We start from the raw sequence: 7472 nt of genomic DNA on the forward strand, positions 1-7472 counted from the left end.
TCGTCAACTTCAAAGGTCACAGCCTTATGATGACGATCATATTGGCTCTTTTGACGAGACTGGGCTGTTTTCAACTTTTCACGAATAATGCGAACCTGCTCTTCTGCATCCTGGATCATATCCGTGCCAAAGAGTTGCCTCTCTCCGGTTTCTGACCAATTTAGAGGTGTTCGACATCTTCGTCCATAGAGAACTTCAAAAGGGGCTTTGCCCAAGCTTGATTGGTAACTATTGTTATAAGCGAATTCGGCGAATGGAAGGCACTTCTCCCAATTCATACCGAACGAAATAACACAAGCTCGGAGCATATCTTCTACAATTTGATTCACTCTTTCTACTTGACCACTTGATTGAGGATGGAAAGCAGTGCTAAAAGATAGGTGAGTCCCCATGGCATTCTGAAAACTTTCCCAAAAGCGAGAAGTAAAGATATTTCCACGGTCCGAGTTAATCTCCAGGGGAACACCATGAAGAGACACTATTCAGGAGATATATAACTCTGCTAGCTGGCTAGCTGTTATACTCTCACGAACAGGAAGAAAATGAGACACTTTGGAAAGACGGTCAATGACCACAAAGATAGCATTATTTCCTTTCTTGGTCTTGGGAAATCCGGTAATGAAATCCATGCTAACTTTATCCCATTTCCATTCAGGAATAGCTAGAGGCTGAAGGGTGCCAGCAGGCCTTTGATGTTCTACCTTAACTCGACGACAAACGTCGCAGTTAGCAACGAACTCAACAATTTCTCTCTTCATCCTAGTCCACCAGAACCTCTGGCGTAGGTCCTGATACATCTTAGTACTACCGGGATGAATGGTGAGAGGAGAATCATGAGCCTCCTTAAGGATTAACTGCCTTAGATGTGGGTTCTTAGGAACCACTAAATGATTCTAGAAGAACACAACACCTTGATCGTTCATGGAAAATTCTTTAGCGTTTCCGCTAAAAATATTCTCCTTGATCCGTGATATACCCTTGTCACGCTTTTGGCCAGCTATAATTTGATCCTTAAGAGTAGGCTTCGCCACCAGAGTAAAAAGGAATCCTTGAGGAACAATATGAAGATTCAACTTCCGAAAGTCCTCATGGAGATGTGGTTGACCTTGTTGTAGCATCAAATTGTTACAATAAGATTTACGACTTATCGCATCGGCCATAACATTGGCCTTCCCCGGGGTGTAAGTTATCCCTAAGTCGTAATCCGAGATCAACTCAACCCACTGTCTTTGCCTGAGATTCAAATCCGGCTAGGTGAAGATATATTTCAGACTTTGGTGATCAGTGAATATTTCGCAACGATTACCCAGAAGGTAATGTCGCCAGGTTTTTAGTGCATGGACCACAGCTGCAAGCTCAAGGTCATGTGTGGGATAATTATCCTGATGTGGACGCAACTGTCGAGATGCGTATGCAATCACATGACGATCTTGCATGAGAATGCAACCTAATCCTTGTCGCGAGGCGTCGCAATAGATAACAAAGTCCTTAGAAAAATCTGGTGGTAGCAACACAGGTGCGGAAGTCAGGCGTCTTTTCAGTTCCTGAAAACTATGCTCACACTGTGGTGTCCACTCGAACTTTTTATCCTTCTTGAGGAGTTCAGTTAGAGGCTTTGCAACCTTGGAGAAATTCTCGACGAAGCGGCGACAATAGCTCGCTAGACCAAGAAAACTCCTAACTTGCTTAACCGATTCAGGTTGAGTCCAATCAAGGACAGCTTGAACTCTCTCGGGATTGACATCAATACCCTTACCAGAGATTACGTGTCCTAGATAGGTCACTTTTGGTAACCAGAATTCACATTTTGAAAACTTGGCATAAAGGCGATGCTCTCGAATTTTCATCAATACCAGCCTTAGATGCTCGGCATGTTCTTGTTCATTCTTCGAGTAGATGAGGATATCATCGAGGTATACCACTACGAATTTATCCAAATACTTCATGAAGATTGAGTTCATCAGTCGAGAGAAGGTGGCTGGGGCATTGGTTAAACCGAAGGACATAATGGTGTACTCATATTGGCCATAACGAGTAACAAAAGCCGTTTTTGGAATGTCCCCGTTCTTAATCTTGATTTGATGGTATCCCAACCTCAAATCCATTTTGGAGAAGACTGAGGATCCAGCGAGCTGATCGTACAGGTCGTTGATCCTGGGGAGCGGATACTTGTTCTTAATGGTGACCAGATTAACTAGTCGGTAATCTACAACCATCCGATCCGTTCCGTCTTTCTTCTTGACGAAGAGGACGGGGCAAGCCCAAGGAGAAGAGCTAGGACGAATGAAACCCTTGTTCAAGGCCTCATCTAGTTGCTTTTTAAGTTCGGCTAGCTCCAGGGGTGCCATCTTATATGGTCTTCTGGCTATTGGGATAGTTCCCGGAACAAGATCTATTACAAACTCTACATCTCTGTGAGGTGGAATTCCTGGCAGTTCCTCTGGAAAAACATCCGGGAAGTCACGGACTACCGAAATGTCTTCAAGTTCCGGAAGAGGGTTGGCATTTAGGGAATAGAGTTGGCATTTGGCAACTCGAGTAGAGACATTTACTATCTCACCCGAGGGATGGGTAAGCTGGACATTTCTAGAATGAGTATCAATCTTGGCATAGTGAGCTGACATCCAATCCATGCCCAAGATGATATTAATATCCGAAGATTTCAAGGCTATCAATGAGGCTAGAAAAACTAGCCTATCTACTAGAAGTTCATTGTCATAGGTTATCCTAGAGGTTTGCCATTTACTACCAGGGGTTTGGACAACCAATGGGATTGGCATATCACAAAAAGACATGTTATGCAACTGTGCATAACTTTCTGAAATGAAGGAATGAGAAGACCCAGTGTCAAAGAGAACAGACGCTGGGTGATGATTAACAAGAAGCGTACCCAGCATGACGTCGGGATCCTCTGCAGCTTCTTCTGCTGACACATAGTTCACACGGCCACGTGCAGGAGTTGGCTTCACATAGTACGCTTTGCCCGACTTGGCCTGTCCGACGGACTTTCCGGGTTGCTTGGCACCCACATTCTGAGGACACTCACGGGAATAGTGCCCTGGTTCTCCACACTTGTAGCATATCACCTGGTTGTCACGTGGTGCAGCATTGCTAGCTGGACCACCATAAGTTTTTGCTGGAGGGTTGGCCTGATTCGTCTGAGGCGCCACGTAGGATGGCCTCGGAGTGTATCTTGGCGGCACAGAACTGTTTGGAACCCACAGCCTGCGTTTTGGAAACGCGGAACCAGAAGACGAGCCAAAGTCACGGGAGTGCTTCCTTGTGGCTTCGAAGTCAGTATGACCAGTCTCGGCACTGATCGCTTTGTTGACTAGGGCTTGAAAACTTGCACACTCATGGAGGCGCAGATCACGACGAAGCTCAGGGCTCAGACCCTTACGAAATCTTACTTGCTTCTTGGCGTCAGTAGACACCTCCTCTGTTGCATAGCGGGCGAGGTTACCGAACTCGCGGCTATAGGCATCCACAGACAACTTGCCCTGAGTGAAGGCACATAACTCCTCTCTCTTTCTGTCCATCAGGCCCTCTGGAATATGGTGCAGACGAAAAGCTGCACTGAAGTCTGCCCATGTGGCCACTGGTTCAGCGGGACGCATAGCTTCAAAATTCTCCCACCACAGATTGGCGGGTCCTTCCACGAAATACGCCGCAAAGGTCACCTTGTCGGCCTCAGACACATTCGCAGAGCGAATCTTGCGTGAGATGCTGCACAACCAGTCATCAGCGTCGAGGGGATCGACGAAATGATGAAACTTTGGAGGATTCAGCTTCACAAAGTCATTGAGGGACACTACGACATTCCTAGGCTATCGAGCCGTATTCTGCTCAATACGCTCTAGTAGTCGATTGGTCTCCCTTTTGTTTCTTTCTGCCTCAAGCATCACTTCCACCAGAGAAGGCGGGTGAGGCAGGTCTTCGTGCGACGCTTGACTACCCTCACCTTGCTCATGAGCAGGGCACGGTTCAACCTGGTGAACACCATCCTGACAGACAAACTCATAGCTTAGACCAATATCATATCAATACTAGCTATGAATTAAGAATGTACTGAACACACGGAATGCGGAAATGAATATCCGAACAGCATGGTAACAAGCAACTGCTATATATACACCATGGTTCATACACACCCTTACATAGTTCAGTACACCCTTAACTGAAGAGCAAACTACTGAAATTGTGAAACTACTCATCAGAGGCTTACAAGCTGCCTATACATTATTTATCTAGGCCTCCGTAATTCATTTCACATTACATACATACTTCACAAGTCACGCAGGACTGTGATCGTACGGCTACTACCATACTATCCTTCCGCTCACAGCTCAGGCATCCGCATAGAACATATCATAGAGATTACCTCCATGGCCTGGAAGCTCAACCTACGGATCAGGAAACACTCTAGTCTGAGATCCCTGGGATCCATAAGGACACGGATGTGGCCTTGGTCCCCTGACTGGTGGTAAGAGGGGTCCCCGAAGAGGTGTGACTCCTCCTATAGCTGGCCAGTCAACATGGGCCGGAAGATGGGTCCTAACAGGGTTCAACATCTCCATCTCTCCATACCCTGTCTGGACTACCGGTACCAGCTGCGTCAAAGCTGTCCACAGACGGGCACGGGTAGCATAAAGCTCCATGCGGAGAGCACGAGCATCCCTGTCTCTGTTCTCTAGCATCTCAACAGTGGACTGCAGAAGTGGATCCTCCATAGAAGAATCAAAATAGACTCCACTGAGGTATCCCTCTTCACCAGGCTGAGAGGCCGGAACATAACAGAACTCTGAATTCTGCAGCAGTGCATGTCTCGCTCTCATAATGGTCAGCATTGAATAGGCAGCATCTTGTACTGCCATGTCAACAGTGACCCCCAACCCATAGGACCAATGGATTGGCTTCTCCGCTCCAGGGTAATCTAGAAATACCCTAACAGTGCAGATGTACTGGCTCTGGTTGAAGTCTCGGTACTGTTCCTCCACTGTGTACTCGGGGTACCAGCGGTAACCGCACACCGACATCACCCTGACCAGCATGGCCGTATGACCCGGCGCATCAATGCACCTGGTCAGACGTACCACCTGACGAGAAGGACGGCCAGGCATCTGTAAATAGAGAGTAATGCAAAAGCATTAGAGCTCCGAATACAAAATTGGGCAGCATAACGGCTGTAAATGCTCAAAAACAAATTTTGAGACAACCCAAAATGGAATAGCGTAACCACTCAACTATCAAGTTCAACTCTCTGATCATCAACTTACTTCCTGCTTCCTAGGAATAAAAGAAACCCAATATCTCTTGACCCGTAGTCCTATAAGCTACCGATCAGAAACACGAGCCTAGGAGAAGATGAGTAACCTAGTCCTTAATTCCCGCAGAAAAGACGAGGATGACCAGAATAGAATAACTTGAGAAGAGAACAAGAGTCTTACGTTCCCTTCCACAAACAATTCCCTTATATATAACTAAAGCAATTCTAGACTCAACTTCGACCAGTTTGGCTTAGTAATCCTACAGTCAGTCACGCTCTGATACCAACGCTGTCGGGACCCCGATCCTAAGCCATAGGAATCCAGCCGGTAACACATCGCATCCCTTTGCGGTCTCACGCACGGTTAACTCCACGGCTGCAGCCTTACCTTAGCCAGGACCGTTTGCGTCTTTTGACTCACGTATGCAATAGTGTCGCTAGCATTCCAATGTCAAAGAACCCGGATCGACATGTCTAGTCATAAACCAAAGTGGCAGTACCGCACAAGGACAGGCATACATGACCCAACAAAGCAGGTGTCGGTCATCAGCGAATGTAGACGAGTCGTAGCAAGCTACAAGGACTCCATTACATCGCGTGACATTTCCCCAAAGGGGACAGACACAACAGCTAAGAAGGACACATGCCGGTCAACCAATGTGTCTGGAGCAATAGCGAACTACCAAGGCTCGTTGGATCACAAAGGGGCATTTCCTTGTAAGGAGTGCTACTAAAGTTCACGACTAGGTAATCGAACCCCATACATATCAAGTACGACACACGTAGGCATGGCATACCGATATGTATAGATACATCGATGGCATCACAACATAACCATAAACATACAACCTTTATTTAAGAGGCTCGGAAGAGCCACACACATAATATTACACATCAAGGGTCTCACGACCCATAATAGCAGTCATTCAGTTAAAAGCCAGCGGAAGAGTTTAAAACTGTCTGAGTACAGACAGGGCAACTAGAAGGCACATGGCCTGACTATACTACAGATCCAACGTAGGGCCAGATCGTAGCTGGGACACCAGCTACTCGTCGTCGTTGATGTCTACGAAGAACCCTCCATTAGGGTCATTAGCAACCTCTGCAACATGTATTAAGCAAACATGAGTACGAAGGTACTCAGCAAGACTTTATGATAACTAACTACTCATGCAAGGTATCAAAAAGGTATTGTGGGGTTTCATGCGGAAAGCCAGCATTTGACTCGTGGCTAGACAACTTGCATTTTGAAATTATTTTTGACAACTTGATTTCTCGCACACGAGTCCACTAACACCACAACAATACACTATCGTGGAATCATTCCGTCTCCGTATGGAAATACCGTCCACGACACTCACGCTTATCTTGGCAATTTTATGAGTAGCCATTGAAGTTATCTATGAACAACATATATCTCCAAGTAGTCCATATCCGCGGACGCGGCTATTCGAATAGATCATAACCCTGCAGGGGTGTACTTCGTCACACACGCTCTCGCCACTTATCGCCATGTGCACGTCATGCACCTCGGCAACCTTCAAGCGGAAGCCCAGCGAGGGAGTCGGCCACGACCGTTAACCACGCAAGTACTTAGTCCAGGTTTATCGCCTATCTGAGAGTAACCCGTACGGAAGTCCGGCCGAGGTTTCAGCCACGGCCTCAAACGATGTGGCAGGGTTCCCAAGCCCACCATCCGGGTGCCACTTGGTACACCGTGCCACTGCCTACCGCATCACGGTCCACCTCTCAGGTCAGCACCATGCACGGTCTCCAGCATTACTATAAACACCAGAAACTACTTGCAACTCCTGGACCGAGTACTAGGCGATTAATAGGCCGAGCGGGGTCATATTTCAGGGCCCAGCATGTGGTAGTATCTAGTCTTGGATTACATACACGGAACTCAGTTCCTAAGGACGGTTCCAATGAAACAACCCGCCATGTACTCCTACACAGCCTTTCACCGGTACCTTTACCAAATCAAGTTCAACACACAACCTTTGCTCACCGAACACATTCTCACAATTCTGTTCATCTCCCAGATGACAGACCATACACAACTCTAAGCATAGCATGCATAGCAGGATAAGGCACATCATAGCTCAAGCAACTATCAGGTATGCTAGGTTGCAAGGTTCGACTATTTACTGTGACAAGGTTAGGTCATGCAAAGGAAGTGGGTTCAACTAACGTGGCAAAAGCA

Source organism: Hordeum vulgare, chromosome 3H (assembly GCF_904849725.1).
Source record: "Hordeum vulgare subsp. vulgare chromosome 3H, MorexV3_pseudomolecules_assembly, whole genome shotgun sequence".
Taxonomy (NCBI): domain Eukaryota; kingdom Viridiplantae; phylum Streptophyta; class Magnoliopsida; order Poales; family Poaceae; genus Hordeum; species Hordeum vulgare.